At 41.9% G+C, this 17,660-nt stretch overlaps 1 protein-coding gene across 1 annotated transcript in view; it reads right to left on the bottom strand.

Annotated features, from left to right (window-relative positions):
• The window catches only part of SLX4 (SLX4 structure-specific endonuclease subunit), a 1,828,351-nt gene that overhangs the window by 664,988 nt on the left and 1,145,703 nt on the right, over window positions 1-17,660 (bottom strand). The gene's annotated exons all lie outside the window — the stretch shown is intronic.

The raw sequence follows: 17,660 nt of genomic DNA, 5'->3' as shown, positions 1-17,660 counted from the left end.
TAACCTGTAAATGGTTCATCTCCCACACCCATGCTTATACTTATCAAGGGTATAAGAACTTGTCAGAGATTTGGGATGCATGGCTAGGCTTAAAAAGGCACTTGTGGTTTGTGGTCGTTAGCCTAGTAAACACCTATGAACCTATAAATTTAACTTGATTCCCCATCACTTTTCCTTAAACTCCAAAATATCCACAAAAAATATCCTATAAATGAGGATAACATCTACCTCCTATGCCCTTATATTTAATATATATATAAAATTAAATTCAAGATTCTACTTTCATATGATTTATTTTCCATGAGTTGAACTAATTAATATAAACTTTCTCGAAATATTTTCCAGTCTTGTAATACACATTTATTTAAATGGAAACTACACTGATCATATTTCACTGGATCTTCTAAGACTTGTACAGATGATTTTAATCACCTGTGTGCTTCTGGATATAATATATTGTGTTACTTCCAATAGTTTTACTGCAGTGATTTACCACCTGGTCCACATGATAAACATTAGACTGCTGTCTATCCAGACTACAACATTTTTAAATATACTAACATTTTCTATTATTATCTTGTCCCTTATTTTATAATCAAACTTTTTTTTTTTGGGGGGGGGTCTTGGCACATATGTTGTTTTATCAGTGTTAAACTTCATACTGGTAATATAAGCCTATTCATCTAGTCTGAACAAACAAAACTGAGGTTTCTCTCAATTGTCACAGTTTACAACATGCTTATCTAATTTAATTCTATTTATAGGCAAAAAAAGATTTCAACAACAGGAATATCTGAAATGCAAATATGGACCAGGGATTGGGACCTACAGTACCCTTCTTCCATATCCCATAGTACTACAATTACCTAATTTACAGCCAATCTGCTAGACTGTGCTAGTCAACCAAAGCTCAATCCAACTGGAAACGCCCATAACTGATAACATATCAACTAACAGTCTGTGATCAATCCTGTCAAATTCCGACAAAGTCAATATATATGATGTCAGTTTGGGTATTATTATCTACAGCAATAAGAATGATGCTGTCATAAAAACACTGATTATATCTGACCATACATCATTCCCTTGTATAAGCATACTGATATTATATTATGATTCCCTGCCATTCTCAAGTTTTCCTGCAGAATCTCCAGCATTAGGTCTTATTTTTTTCTGTTGCATAAAAGGCTTTTTAGCCTATAACTTTTAGATGATTTTCGTGGGCCCTTTCATTTACGGTCTGGCTTAATAATACCCATTTTCCAGTCTGACGATACTTAGGCTGGGTTGAGACTGGCATCAGAAATAATAAGTTAATATTAAATCCTAAAAAGACTAAACTCTTGCTTTTTCTACCAAAAACCCCAAACCACCTCAAATCTACCTTCTCTATTTCATCTCCCAACAACACACCTTATCACAGTTGAATCAAACACCAAGCTTCTCGGAGTCATAATAGAGCACCAACTCAAATTTGACCTCCATGTGCACAACTCCATCAAAAAAAATAAAAACACCAGAAACTTGGTAAATTCCTATCAAACAAAGCCAAAATCTCCATCTCCCAAGTCTACTTTACGGCTCACAAATCCTCACCAATCTTCAAAGCACTCAACAAAATTAGAAACTACCTGCAAATCAAACCTATAAATCCCACCACTGTCTTTCTCTTACCAGCTTGAACTAGCTAGAATTTCCCCATCAGCAACTTCTCTCTCAGCTTCAGATCATTCACTCCATCTTGTATCTGTCCCAACATCTCTGCACTTGTCTCCCTCTACACCCCTTACAGGACTCTCCGAAGCTCAGGCCAATACCTACTCCAAATCTACAAACCAAAAAACAAAAGGGGACAAAACCTTTATAGCTACTCCCCTGCCCTCTCTTGGAACAAACTTCCACTGGATATTAGAAGTATTAAAAAAACAAATCAATAAAAAATTGCTACCAAAAGCTTTCTAAAAGTAATCAGAACCTGTCAATACATACACGCTCCTTCACTAGCTATCTCCTACCCACCCCTTTCCCACTTTTCCTCATCCTTACTCTACAACTATAACAGTGAAATCTACTTGTTACTAGCTCAAACTACATGCGCTGTCTACACCAATATGTTTATATTATGTTGCTATGTAGCTACATCTTCAGTGATGGTATTCTTGATGAGACTGTATTAAGTTTGTATATAACCTTGGTGTCTTTACATTATTAGTTGTATATTATAAATTATACGATCCCCATTAATATTCCAAAACGTGCATGCTGATTGGTCAGCGTGCATGTTGTAAATCAGACTTATACTAATGGAAAAAGGTCCGGTCGCCTGTACTTTTTCCATTAGTACAAGTCTTTTTTTTTTTCTTACAGCAACGGAGAACGCAAGATCTCCATTGCTTTTTAGAAACTGTCTCAGTATGTTAAAGGAGTTTAACATAACAAGACAGCTTTAAAAAAATTAACGGAGATCTTCCTTTCTCCGTTGCTTTTTTTAAAGCTGTCTCGCTATGTTAAACTCCTTTAACACAGCGAGACACTTTGTAAAAAGCAACGGAGATCTTGCTTTCTCCGTTGCTTCCACCCACAGCTCTGATGTACTGCGCAAGCATACATATGCGCAGTACATCAGAACTGCTGCAGAATACCAGACAGCTGCGGAAGGGCAGCACAGCGGCATTATACAATGCCATTATTTAAGAAAAGTTTTTTTTTTTTTCTTAAATAATGTCATTGTATAATAGCAATAACCCACTTCTGGGTGAGGGTAATGCTGGATTTACCCATGGTTGTCTGTGTTTGGCCACTCGCGCTTTGCCCTCATGACCAAACCACACCAACAGTGGGTAAATCCAGCATTACCCACACCCAGGCATGACTGCTTAACTATATACTATCTTTTTTAGTACTGTACTGTACTTTTCATATGTGTTAACTGTAGAGCTTTTCTCCCCTGGCCTCTGCTGAAAAAGGACAACAGCTTAGTCGGACTAACCCGGTCAACAAATGTCAAGTAAATAATAATAATAATAATAAATAATTAATAATAAATAACACCATAACTTTTCTTAGGGATTTTAGGTCTTTTTTGTTACATCATGACTACCTGCTGCCTTTCTAAAGTCCAGCCACCTGAAAATAATACTAATTGTATCTTCCTTCTCATGCTTAGAGACCATGCACATTCTATGTTTAATTTTGAGGGACAATGGTCATGCGACTTAGCAACAATGATTTTACAAAGCTGTGGTTTCCATTCTCTGTCTGAAACTTTTGCCATTATTCTCAAAGGAGTTTACATCTGACCCCATCTCTCGACCCTTTTTTAGATACGTCCAGCAGACCTTTCTATTGCCCTTATTCTTGAAGAGGTTTTCCACAAATTGTTTATGTTCTCATTTGGCTCTTATCTTGCACTTCTTATGTAACCAGTTGATTCTTGCTTTAAAATCTTATTTCTTCACTTTTTCTTCAATAACATGTTTCTGACTTTTTTATTAACTATCTAGTTCACTGATCTAAATTTCCTGTCAAGCTTTTATGTCTCTCACCACACAAGTACTTCCCATTTCCTTTTAATCATATGTATCATGTTCTTTAAGACAGTCCACATATCATTTACCTCTATTTATTCAAATAATTTTCCTTCCTAAAGTCCCCTTAAGTTTAACTCATTCAGTTCATAATTAGTTAAAACCACTGACTGCGTGTATTTTGACTTTAACAATGAATCTATTTCTGGACTATGTGCTATTAATTTAACAACAGTGCGATTTTTACCAATCAACAGCTGCTGGAATATATACAATATGTGTATATACATACATATATGTGTTATATTCGCTCTCATTTTAATGTGCTTTACAGCACTCCAAGGTGACTATCTCTGGTGTCTATGATTCTCACACCCCACCCCGATCCCCCCCACTGGTTTAAGTGCTGGTAAGGTAAGTATGTTATGCAGTAATCCCTAGTGTCACTCCCCCAACCCACCCCAATCCCAGTACTGGTTTAAGTGCTATCAATGCACAAGTCTTACTCCCTGTGACTACTGCTACCCTATGCAATGTTGTATAATATACCAGTAAGTCTACAGGTGTGTAGAGGTATGACAGCCACCCCAAACCACACTCACACAAACATCAAACACACAGAGATGCACACATGCAGGCAGACAAGCCAACAGTCCCCTACTCACCCGATCACAATTATTCACACCCATTCTTTTTCTCTGTCTCGCTCTCCCTCACACACAGACATACACATATAAACACACATACATAAAAAAATGCCTCATTCCCTCACTACTCCCCTAACACTATCATTCAGGCAGACACAAACACTCATTCACACATACAGCCCCCCCAATACACACATACACACACACCTCTTGACCTTACCTTATTATTAACCTCCCCAGTACTTGCCTCTTCCACGATATGGAAGAAGCAGCTATATTAATCTACATGTCCAAGTAATTCTGTGAACCACTGGATATGCAGATGCCTTCCTGGAGGTGGTTCCAGGAGAGACAGCACATAACTAATTAGCATATGCCTCTATTCAAGACTGCCTCATTAGCATGTAGCACAGCCTCAGAGACAGCCCTATGTAGTGCTGCACATCCTCATGCTAGAGGTGTCTCCTGAGTTCCAAAATGTTACCATGAGGTGTCCACCTCACAGTAACCTTTACGATTTGCCCCACTATCTTTTTTCTAAGGGATTTTTTTTTTGTTTCAAAATTACTCTCTCAGCTAAAAAAGAAGTTATGTCTTACCATAATGTTCTGTCTGTGTTGTTGATCTTCATCAGTCCTTAACAGTGGGTACGGTTCCAAACCTCAGAACTGACTTGGTCATATCTTCCAGCTCGTGCTCTCCAAACTCTCAAGCCAAGCACTACCCATAATACTCCACACAGAGATTACCTCAAATTGAGTCTTCCAAATAAATAGTATATAGAAAAAACAAATTATGGTTCACTATAGAGAGTATAGAGAAAGAGGCCATACATGAGCCCTTTATTGAGAAACTAGCTTAGGCCTAATCCGATCTAAGAGTCTCAGGATGAGGGAAGGTGGGTGGGGATGTCAAGGCTTGGTGAAGATCAACAACACAGATGGAACATTATGGTAAGACATAACTTCTTTATCTGATGTTGTTAATCTTCATCCAATCCTTGACAGTGGGACAGAATCCCTAACTGCTTTAGCCTTGGGAGGTCTCATGGAAGAATATTCCTAAGCACCATAGAGCCAAAGGATGCTCAACCCCTCGAGACCTGATCTAATTTGTAATGACTGATAAAGGTATGATGAGAAGACCATGTGGCTGCTGCACAGATGTCATCTAGATAAGCACTGGCATGAAAAAACTGCTGATGTCACCACAGCTCTTGTTGAATGGGCTTGAACTGGCTTGGGAAGTTGAAGTCCTTGAGAATGATAGATAAATGTGATGCAGTCTCTAAGCCATTTAGCTAAAATAACCTTAGCAACTGGATTGCCCATACAGAGGGAAGACAATGCTACAAATAACTGACCTGATTTTCTAAATTCCTTAGTTCTGTGAAGATAAAAACATAGTTGTCTGTGCACTTCTAGTAAATGAAGGACATATTCCCCTTTGTTAGAAAAATTAGGGGAAAAGACTGGTAATTGTAGTGACTGCTTAATGTTGGATTCGGAGACTACTTTCAGTAAAAAGGATGGATTTGTTCTCAGTGCAACTCTATCTTTATGAACAATTAGGTAGAGTAATTTGCATGATAGGGCCTGTAACTTGGAAACCCTTCTTGCAGAAGTAACAGTCACCAAAAATAATGTCTTTCAGGAGAAATACTTCAAATCACAAGATGCTGATGGTTCAAAGGGGGTCTTGGTAAGAGCTTGAAGAACAGTAGTTAGATCCTATGGGAGAGTGGGTTCTTTAAATGGCGGTTTTAGTAGCAAGAGTCCCTTCAAGAAAGCTTTACAAAGTTTGTGAGACGTTAAAGGAGAGTCATCCCAGTCTGAATGGAAATTTGAAATCGCTGTCAGATGAACTTTTATCGTAAATGCAGAGGTACCAGATTGAAAAAGTGTGTTTAGAAAGTCCAGAACTTCATGAATGGGACTGGCATAAGGGTCCAGTCCTTTATTCAAGGCCCATCTGGTAAATTTTTCTCATTTGCCTTGATACAGTTTTCTAGTAGAAGGTTTGTGATGAGCAATAATACGTTGGACAGGAGAAGAAAGGAAAGGATGCCTGGCAATAATGGGAATTGGAGAAGCCATGCAGTGAGCTTGAGATGTTGGAGACTGGGATGAACCATGCCTTCTAGGTGAGTTAGCAGATCTGGAACTGGGTCCAAAATCCATGGTTTCTGTGTCAGATTACGCCAGAGGAAGGGAAACCAAACTTACTGAGGCCAGAAGGGGGCACTGAGGATTAATGAATTCTCCGTCCTTTTGGCTTTCTTTAGGAATTGTGATATAAGAGGAGTCAGGGGAAAGGTATATAACAGACTGGGAGGCCAAACATGGAGAAGAGCATCTCTGGGTGACTCTTCCGGAGGGGGGATTAGGGCGAAGTAACTTCTGCACTTGTTGTTCAAGGGAGAAGCAAAGAGGTCACAGCAAGGTTGGCCCCAATGGTGAAAAATCCTGTCTGCCACTACAGGGTTCAGAGACCACTCGTGAGGCATAAGAATAGTTCTGCTCAATTTGTCCGCTATCACGTTGGAACTTCCCAGAATGTGCATTGCTATCAGAAAGCGGTTGGAAGAAATCATCCACTGCCAAACTCCGAGTGCTTCTCGACATAGTGGGTAAGATTTGGTTCCACCTTGTTTGTTGATATACCAGACTACCGACATGTTGTCTGTCTGAATTGCTACTGTCCCTAGAGGAAGGGCATCTTGGAATGCTTGCAACCTTAACAGCATTGCCCTCATTTCCAGAACACTGATGTGCAAATTGGTCTCCAATTGGGTCCTTGTGCCTTGTACTGTCTTTCCCAGGTATTGCCCTGCCCAATCCTATCTGGGAAGCATCAGTGGTCACTATGGCTTGGGGCTGAGGCAGGATGAATGGCCGGCCCAAGAGAATCTGGTGGGAGTGAAGCCATCATTTGAGGTCCTGTTTGCAATGGTTGAAAATCAAGACTAGATGAGACAGTGGTTGGTGTATCAGAGACCATTGTGTTACTAGTAAACCTTGCAGTCTGAGGTGAGCTGCAACCACTGCCATGCATTTGGTGAACACCATGGGGGCTGTGGTGAGATGAAAGGGCAGTGCTCTGAACTGGAAATGACTGGCTCCTAGCCAAGAGTGCAGAAACCTCCTGGAGCTTTTTTCCATTTTTATGTGGTAAAAAGCACCTTGGAGGTCTAAAGAGCACATCCAGTTGCCTTTTTCCCAAAAAGGAAGTATGGATTCTACTGAGACCATCCGGAATTTATTTGTTGAACTGCCTTGTTGAAGTGGCTTTCATTCAAAATGGGTCTCCAGTCCCCTGTTTTTTTTGGGGCACTAAAAAGAACCTTGAGTAAATCCCGGATCCTGTTTGGTCTGGTGGGACTTCCTGGATGACTCTTTTTTCAAGCAGTTTTTGAATTTCTAAGACTGCTGCTTCCCTTTGATTGGGTGAAACATATCTGGGAGTTTTTTTCTGGGTTTTGGGACTTGCAGATGGTGGAATTTGGTAGCCTCTGGATATTATTCTCTCCATTTGTCCAGAGTTATTAATTGCCAGGCCGGTAGGTGCAGGGATAATCGCCCCGACTGCATCCAAAGGAGGGCAATCAGGCATCCTTTCAGGGATCCTGATAGGAAGTTCCAGAGAAAGATTCCCTGGGCCCCTGATTCTGTGGTCCATTTCTGCCCCTAGGGCAGCATCTTTCATTGCTTTCTCCTCTGCCCTGGGGGAAGTCTTTACCTCATGAGCTTGGAAAGGCCCTTTGAATTATCTAAACCACAGTCTTCCACTCCTTTGGTTCCTAGAATAAGGCCTCTGAGGGGTGGAGAAACATATGTTTATGGCAGATAGGGTCTTACCGTCTTGTTCACTTCTGGCTAGAGTGTCTTTAACCTTCGGGCCAAAAAGTGTGGATCCGTCCAAAGGAGCATTGACGAAAGATGCTTTGAATGGCACAACAAAGTCACACAAGCACATCCAGGAGTGTCTTCTGATGGCTATACCTGAACCTGCTGCCCTAGTCATCTCCTCGGCCGCATGAGCAATGAGCCTCACGGATGAGTTGGAGATAGCATCTAGGGTTGCAAGCTGAGAGGAAACTTTGCACGGACCTCTTCAGCCACTGCTCCTGACAGAGTATTTGAAAGTTCTTTAATCAAATCTCTATATAATCTGGGAAAGTGTGCCACATAGTTCAAGGACCTTAGAGCGAAGGTAGATGAAGCATAAACATGCTTCCCAAATCTATCCAAGTCCTAGACTCCTTATTAGGAGGATGGATAGTAGGACTCTCTTCAGCAAGTTCCCTCTAGGTGGCAGCCGCTATCACCATGGCATCAACAGGAATTCCCTTAGACCAATGTGGTTCACCTTTAGGTGCTGATAATATCTGGTCAGGTCTCTTGGGGATTGGCTCTATGGAGTCAGGCATCTTCCATGCCCGCTGAGCAATCAGTTTAATGAGATCATCAGCGGGCGGAGAGATCCAAGAAGTGGGGAGTTGGGCACAAAAAGCCTCCAGGTATACTGATTCCTCAGAGGAAGGTTGAATGGAAGACCATCCACCCCTCTGTTTCAGGATTTCCAGGATGTCCCCGAAGGAAACATCATCAGGGAGTGACCTGAGTAAACCTTCCCCTTCAACAAAATCAGTATCTTCTGTGAAGGACTCTTCCAGGGAGTCCAGGTGCTTCCTCTTGCACCTCTTTTTGCAGGGACTCCCTCGGGGGGGGAGGGGTGATCTGGGGAAGTATCCGAAGAGGAGACCACTAAGGTGGGAGTCACCTGGGACTGTTGTGCCCTCTGTCCCAGGGGTGAGTCTAATGGTAGCTCCGGTCTAGAGGAGGTAGAAATCTGTCCAGTCAGGGATGGCAAAGACTGAGAGTCTGCAATAGACAATGCCTTCTCCGTTACCCTAAAGGCTGCCCCCCCCCCTGTACAGGGATGGGAGCCCGGAACCAAAACAGACTAGTTCAGAACCAAGGTCACATCCTGCACTGATGAGGCAACCTCTGGAATAGAAGTCTGGGTCAATCTTCCAAAGGTTGAGATGCCAAGAGACATGGACAGTTCCGAATGAAAGGAAATCAATCCAAGTCCCTCAGGCCAGACCAGAGAATCAGGACTCTTGGACACCTCCGGTGCTGAGGGCTCAGAGGAACTCAAGACAACCTTTGGAACCAGAGACGAAGAAGCTACTGGTACCGAAGCAGTCGATGCTGGAGGAGGAGTCGGAACCAAGGGCTCCAAGGTCTCAACTGGAGTTGGAGGAGGGTATAGGGGGGATTTATAGCTAGGCTTGTTCCAAGGCCAGCATGGCTAGAAACTGAGGGTAACCCCTCTAGCCGTAAAGGAGCTGGTCCATTAGTCTCAATATGTCCATCTCAGATAGACTTTTAGTAAGTCGGACGTAGCATACAGAGGGCGATTTCAGAGGTCTGGCTTCAAGAAGGGACTAGGTGGCATATCCTTGAATAGGTCGATGTATGGAGAATATTTTGTTTGTGGTAGTTGAATTAGCTTTGGTACTGAGGAATCAGTTGGTGCCGAAGCGGGCATTGTTTTTGGTTCAGATGAACGTTTGGTTTTTGATGTCGGTAATTCCTCCGGTGCCAAGGAGCTCTTCTGTACCGAGAATGGTTTTGACAATTTTTTTGTCAGTTCCAAAGATCTTGGAACCGACAAAGCCCTTTTCCTTGAAGCAGAGGAATATGAAGAAGAAGTGCTAGTCTCAGGTCTAAGCTCAGATAAGGCCTCTTCAACGGTAGATTTTAAGGAGTCCTTTGAGGATCAATTAATTTTTCCTTTCAGTCAGGGTTCGAGTGGAGAACCCATAACATACAGACCAGTCTTCTTGTAGGTGTATTTTTCCTAGGGAGTATACACATAGAGAGTGGTTATCAGAATTAAGCATCATGCCTTCACATTTTCAACATCATTTAAAACCTGAAGTGCCTCTACTTGCCTTAGCAGGTCAAATTTGTTTCTGATCAGACATTTTTCTATAACTGACAACAACCGCCGCTATAGGTCGTGCAGCACAGGAAAAAGCAGAAAGTCAAGTTTTTTTTTTTTTATATATTAAAAGAAAGAAAGGAATTACAGAAAAATACCAGCAATGGTAACAAGACTACCCGAAGGTAAAGAAAAAAAGTATCAGCAATAGTACGGAAGTTCTACCAATGGTAGGAAGAAAGGGAATTAAAGATTTTTAGAAATAAGCTTAAAGGAGTGGGTAGATAGCGTTAAAGAAATAAGAATAAAGGTATTAAAAGTAAAGACAGCTAAGAAAAAATGTAACAATTACTCAATGAAAAGCCAAGGCTCGAGAGAAGGAAACTGACCTGCCTGGTCTGTGAAGCAGCAAAGAGCATTATGGGTAGTGCCTGGCTCGACAGTTTGGAGAGTGTGAGCTGGAAGATATGGTCAAGTCGGTTCCAAGGTTCAGAACCGAACCCACTGTCAAGCATTGGGTGAAGATTAACAACATCAGATCATCATATTACAACTGTATGGAGCAACTTACATTTAATATCTCGATTATTTTATTAATAAAATTAAATACATTTTAATAAATTAATAATTAATAAATGTCCTGACTCATCAGTATGTACATGTACTTCTGTGTAACTCTTTATGTTTTTGATATGCTAGATTTTATGTTGTATACTTTTACATCAGTAATCTTTTCACATTTCTATATTTTTATTACTTATGTCTTATATTACAAATATTACTCTGCTTAAGTTTGTATGTGGGACTTTTCTCCCTGGGCCACCGCTGAAAACGGGCTCTTGCCCAGTCAGACACTCTCCATAAACAAATGCAAAATAAAATAAATAAATAAATGTGATAAGATTATTTCTAATTGCAATAAAGCTAAACGCTAAGTTTAAAAGGCACTTTCAAGATGGGTGAGAAAGACAGCTAACTGTTCCACTCATTTTTTTTCTGAAGAACTACATAACACATACTTGTTTATATTTATTGAGATTAGTATGTTGACTCATCCAAACATCTAGTATAATGTATAACTCTTTATAATCATTACCAGAATGTATCTACCATCTTAGAGTTTATGTAAAAAAAATTGGTAATGGTAATAAAATTAAAGCTCTTCTCCTCCAATTCTAAAACACTGGTGCAAGCATAAATTCAAGCAGTATTCTACCATGCTGCCATGACATAACTTACTCAATATATGCAGCAAGTGAGATAGCTGTCTTGCATTCAAGTTATCCATAGGCAAGAGCAAAACAGAGAAATAAAGCTAACAAAAGTATTGACACTAAAGAAGCTAGGTTGCAAAACTGTTCAGTGGGGGACCCCAAACAGTGGCCATGATGTTTAAAACAGGCAACATCTCTTACCTTCCTTGTCTCACTAAATCAATACTCAGGGTCATTGCAATAAAATCACTTTGTCGCTTCTAGTTATATACAAAAAAGAAGCCCAAACTCAAAGGATATGGCTGAAAAGTGCCCCAACACATAACTATTTAATGTATCTGTTTTTTTCTCTGCCTTGTAAACTACATCAGTACTTAGAAAAATTCAGTGATTAAAATTAGTAATTTCTGACTTTCTTAAACTAAATACTGATCACAGCCTTGAATACAACAGCCAGTCAAAATGACCACAACACATCTAAAATATCTAAAGCAATCACCACGTAAACAGCTGTAGTTTAAGTTGACAAAGCTGTGCAGCTATGAAGGAAAACTGTAGCTAAGAACAATACAGGAACCAGGCAGGAGTGTAAAAGCATATGTCCTTCTATATCACTGCTGCAGTATTCTGTACAAAAGGGACATCCCATCCCAGGCAGCCCGTCGCTCGGCCAGTAAAGATAAGCTTAAAAGGGATCCTGTTTGCACTGTACAGCACATTTATGCTCACCGCACAGAATGTAGGACATACAAGGGACATACAGACTCAACTAGTCAGAACTTCTTTTGCTGCCAGTTCGAACACCATTGTTGCCAATTCGTTGGAACATTTTGTTGCTGTACTGAATATTTAGCAACACCAGATAAGTGCCCCACTGGGGTTATTTTTATTTATTTTATTTTCAAAATTTATTTTCTTGGTCTTTTATTTTTTCTCACAACCTGGAGTTCATGTCATCCCGGGGGGGGGGGGGTGTCAATGTGGGAGGTAGATTCCCCATAAGGATTGTCATAAACCGTGTCTTTTTTTGGGGGGGGGTGCTTCCCACAACCATACCTCTTGTAGTATCTGTAAGGCATTTGTGCCCAAGTCACTCATAAGACATCTGTCTTCCCTGGCCATTTATCTTGAAAACCACTGGCTTAGACAGTTAGCCCAAGGTATCATGGTGGAATCCTTTAACCCCAAGATACCCCCCAGTAGGTAAGAAGAAGGCCGAAAAGTCTCAGCCGGATTGTTTAGCTATCCAGGCTCCACTGGACATCCCTCTAGAAGCAAGTAATAGCTCTGTAGGTCGTTCAGTATTTACGACAGATTCCTCTGCCACAACTCCGCCAAAGGCCAACAGTGATCCATCTTTTTTGCACATCCTCTCATGCTTTGCAGGTGTCTGCTCTGGTCATCAAGGGGGAATGGCAGTTGAATATCTTGGATGGTCCTAGGGGGATTCCGCAGATACTGGTCAGGGAGGAAGTTCCAGGTTCTCTTCTTGAATCTTGCCAAGGGTAATAACCTCTGGCACTTGTTAGGGTGGTGTCCTCTCTAAGAAAAAACAAAAACTGAAGCATGTTTCGCTCTGTCCTATGGATCATCAAAGGGAATAGCAGGAGTTTACTCAGGGCTTGTTCTCTGCCTTAATGGCCCGAAAGCCTCCTCAAGGGGTTTCAGTACCCACTCCTCCTTGGAACTCTGCTTCTTTATATGGTTTAGGGAACCAGATTCCTCGGATGAGGATTCCCTCTCTAGTAAAGCGGTCTTTGTCCTACACATCACAGATGCCTTCACCTTTGGCCTATGGTTGTGATGAAGAGCAGCCTGTTCACCCTGAGTCTCCTTTTGAGGAATTGTTGTTTGGGGGCACAATTGCTAGGATAATGGAATTCTTTAAGTGGGATTCTTCTCAAGTGTTGGTTATCCAGAGAAGATATTAAGAGTTGCTTCAGGTGGATACTCCTAAACCATTGGTAGTTCCTTCTGTGTTGGCTGCCTTGTTAGATACTTTCTTTGCTGCTTCGAAGTCTCCTGATTCTCAGCCTCCTGCACCTAAGAAACCTGACAGGTTCTATAAGGTTCCTGAGGATTGTATATTTGCATTTAAATGTCCTTCTGATGATCCTGCGGTGGTGTCATTCACTTCTGACAATCCTTCTAAATGTTTTCCCTCTTCCAGACTTTTGCCTTCTGATAAGGGTAGCAGGTCAGTGGAGAGGATTGGTAAGAATGGTTCCACTGCTTCCAGTTTGGCCTTTACCAGACCCACATGACCAGGTATGCTCTAGCCTTGATTGCTCAGGCTTGTCAGGTTACCTCTGCCCTCCCTGATTCTGATGGCAAATCCTCTGCCTTATCTTTCTAAGGTTCTGTTTCTCAAGTGGCTCGCCACTCTATTAAGTGTTGCTATGATGCTGCTGAAGCCTCTTCTAGGGCTGCAGCTTTTGGGTCCATCATGAGGCATTATTCCTGGCTTCATTTTCAGTCTCTTCCTGAGTACATTAAGGCCAAGTTGTTGGATGCTCTTTTGAATAATACTCATCTTTTTAAGACTGCTGCTGCTGACTAGTTTTAAGTCTCTTCAGGAGAAAGGCAAGGCCTTGCAAGACTTTAAACATATTTTTGTCTCTCCTATCCCCAAGTTTCAGATGAATTAGCCTTCTAGATCAGCTTTTGTTTGCAGGCAAACCCATCAGGCGTCTAATGGCAGGAAGGGTGGGAGGCAGGCCCTCCTTTGCTAAGACTGCTCAGAAGCCTCCTTTATCTGATAAGCCTGCTTCTCTTTGACAATCCCCCCTGCCAGGTTCCTTTCTCCCTTTGGTGTCTTCCAAACTGGCGTCTCATCACTTCAGACTCTTGGGTTCTTTCCATCATCAGTCAGGGTTACTTCATGGTATGGAAATCTCTCCCTCCTTTTTATGGGATTCCTTAACCTCCTCATTTCCTGGAGGTTCTGGGGTCCCTAGTGAACCAAGGGACCATTCAAACTGTTCCCCCTTCCCACGTGGGAAGGGGGTTTTATTCCAGGATGCTCCTGGTTCCTCAAAAGGAGGGCACTTGCAGACCAATTTTGGATCTCTCCCAACTCAACACCTTTCTCAAGATCCCTTCTTTTTGGATGCTTACTCTTCAGACTTTGTTTCCTCTTATTACCCAAGACTTTTCTGGTGTCCTTGGATCTGAAAGATGCTTAACTTCATATCCCTATTCACCCTCTCTTCAGGAAGTTTTTATGTTTCCCTATGTCTTCCTCTCATTTTCAATTCTCTGCTTTGCCCCTTGGCCTCTCTACTGCCCTAAAGATATTCACAAAATGCCTAGCTCCTGTGATTGCCTTCTACAACCTACAAGGCTTTCAGATTTTTTTCTTATCTAGATGACTTGTTGCTTCAGGAGCTTTCTCCCAGTCGATTGCTACAGGATCTGCAGTTCACTATATCTCATCTTCAAAGTCTGGGGTTCACTATCAACTTCCAAAAGTCCATCCTGACTCCAATGTTGGCCTCTCTTCTGTCTCCAAAGGTACTGTGTTTGACAGCCTTCATTCAGTCTTTTCTTCCCCTGACTGCCATGCCAGACAGGGAGTTTCTTCAGGTTCTGGGATTCACGGCTCCTTCTATCTTGATGCTTCCTCTTGTCAGACTGCATATGCAGAAGCTTCATTGGTACCTCAAGTCAGTTTGGCTGCAGCATCGTCACCTTCTGAATTTCAGAGCACTTCTCCTTCCGTCTCAAGAAGGAATTCGAGTGGTGGATTCGACAGTTCGCTCTCAACCCAGGCCAGCCCTTCTCAAGAACTGTTCACCAGTGCCTCAGACATGGGGTGGGAGACTTCTCTTGGTCACCTGAAACTTCAGCATCTCTGTCTCCCCATCAGAAAGACCATATCAACATCAAAGAGATGAGGGCTCTGATTCTGGCCCTTTGGTTTTCTGACACCATGTTCTCACCAGGCCCCTTGAAGGTGTACACAGACAACACTACAGTGATGTGGTATATCAGCAAGCGGGAGGGGGCGGTACAAAATCTTACCTCCTCTGCAAGATAGTGCTTCAGCCTTGGGAAGTGGCTCTCGGCTATCAGTTAACCCTTCAGACAGTATACATTCCTTCACAGAACAATCTTGTGGCAGACTCTCTGAGCAGGTCCAAAACACAGCTCAAGAATGGATGCTTCACAGAGATATGTTTCTGGACATTGTCCATCAGCTGGGTATTCCTCAGGTAGAATTTTTTGTCTCCCCTCCGCACGGGCAGCTTCCTCTTTTCTGTTCCAGAGTGCCATACCATATGGCCTGGAAGACACGTGCCCTATCCTTTCCGTGGAAGGGGAGGTTTTGTTATGCTTTCCCTCCTCTTCCTTTACTTCCAACAGTCCTACAGAAGATTCAGCTGGACTCCCCAAAAATCTTGGCAGTGACTCCCTTTTGGCCAAGACAGCACTGGATTCCCCTCTTAATGCCCTGTTAATGCTTCTGGCCAGGGGCAGTCATCACAAATTCCTTCAGTGGTTGGATCTCCTCACACAGGACAAACAGTCTCTCATCCATTCTCACCTGTCCCCTCTGCAACTGACAATGTGGTTGATAAGGTTTTGATCCCTTTCAGGCACCTCTTTGAGGACGCCCTTAGGGTTTTACAGGATGCAAGGAAAATCTTAACCAGAAAATCTTCTATGTCCCAAACTGAAGAAATTTTCAGTCTGGTGCCATGCTCACAACTGGGACACTTTTAAGTGGGGGTCCTTCTGGTCTTCTCTTACTTGTATGAGTTGCTTCAGTCTGGTTTGACATATTCTTCTGTGAAGGCCCATTTGTCAGCCATTGCTGCTTGTCTGCCTTTGAATCTTCCTCTGACTTCTCGTTTTGAGATTAAGTAATTTCTTAAAGGTGTTCTACAAATTAGGCCTCCAAAAAAGCCTATTCCTCCTCCTTGGGACCTTAATTTTGTTATGGAAAACTTGACTCAGGCTCCTTTTGATCCTGCAGATTCTGCTTCTTTACAACATTGTACCTGGAATACTATTTTGTTGCTGGCTCTTACTTCGGCTCGGAGGGTTTCTGAGCTCCAGGCCCTTATGGCTGTTCCTCCTTTTTTGTTTTTTCACAGGGAAAGGGTTTCCTTTTGTACTAATCCTTCTTTTATGCCCAAGGTAGTCAATGAGTTGTCCTTGAATCAGTCAGTACAACTCCCTTCCTTTTTCCCCTTCTCCTCAGTCTTCTACTGAGAGGGTCCTGCATACCTTGAATTTGCACAATCCGCTCAGGAACTATTTGGATAAAACTAAAACTATTTGTAAGTCTGATCAGATTTTTTGCTTCTTTTCATCCTAGGTCTTTGGGTTTGGCCATTTCTAAGCAAACCATTTCCTCCTGGATATCTAAGGCCATTTCCTTTTGTTAATCTTTTCAAGGCAACTCTTCATCTGCTCCTGTTAGAGGTCATTCCACTAGAGCTGTTGCCTCTCATAGTGCCTTCTTCAAGAGGTTGGACACCAATTCCATCATTGAAGCTGCTACGTGGTCTTCCTTGCATGCCTTTGCTAAGCATTATAAGTTGGATATGGTTTCTAGTGCCAGACAAGGTTTTGCTGAAACCATTTTGTGTGGGTTTGATGAGGGCTCTTCTCAGCATTCCATCTCCCATTCTCTTTCTTGATCTTTTTTACTCTCCCTTCTGTACCAAATATTGCAGCAGTGATATAGAAGGACATATAGTACAGTTGTGTAAAATCTTACCATAGCAGTGGATGTCTTTCTCTTCACTGTAGCAGTATTCGCTCCCTCACTCCAACCCCTCTTGTTTATTCTGCATTTTTTTCGTTTTGGATGTGTGGACTTCTTTGTTCTATGACAAGTGTTCTCTTCTGGGGCAATTCAGTTCTGGGTAGTTCCACCCATACATCCCTTTTACGCCCTACATTCTGTGCAGGGGGCATAAATGTGGCGTACAGCAACAATCAATATCTTTTTTAAGCTTACCTATACTGGCCAAGTGACAGGCTGCCCAGGACGAGACATCCCTTCTGTACTGAACACTGCAACAGTGAACAGAAAGACATCTACTGTTACAATATGATTTTACACAACTGTACTTTCATACCTTTGTGCAAATGCACAGCAGGATCTGATAATGCTTATAGAGCTCCAGTACACACTAAAATGCTGAATGACATGTCCAGGAAAGGCTGCAATAACATAAACCGCTTTGTGTAAACACACAAAAGGATTTCATACTGCTTTTTGTTAAAGCAAAAGCAGACTTCTGGCAAAAGTCTGTCAACCTTGAGATAGTCACCAGCATAAACAAAACAAATTAAGATTAAAATAG

The sequence above is a fragment of the Protopterus annectens genome, chromosome 12.part0 (genome assembly GCF_019279795.1).
Source record: "Protopterus annectens isolate FY-2018-M chromosome 12.part0, PAN1.0, whole genome shotgun sequence".
NCBI classification, from domain to species: Eukaryota; Metazoa; Chordata; order Ceratodontiformes; family Protopteridae; genus Protopterus; species Protopterus annectens.
This window is presented reverse-complemented; position numbering and strand designations above follow the sequence as displayed.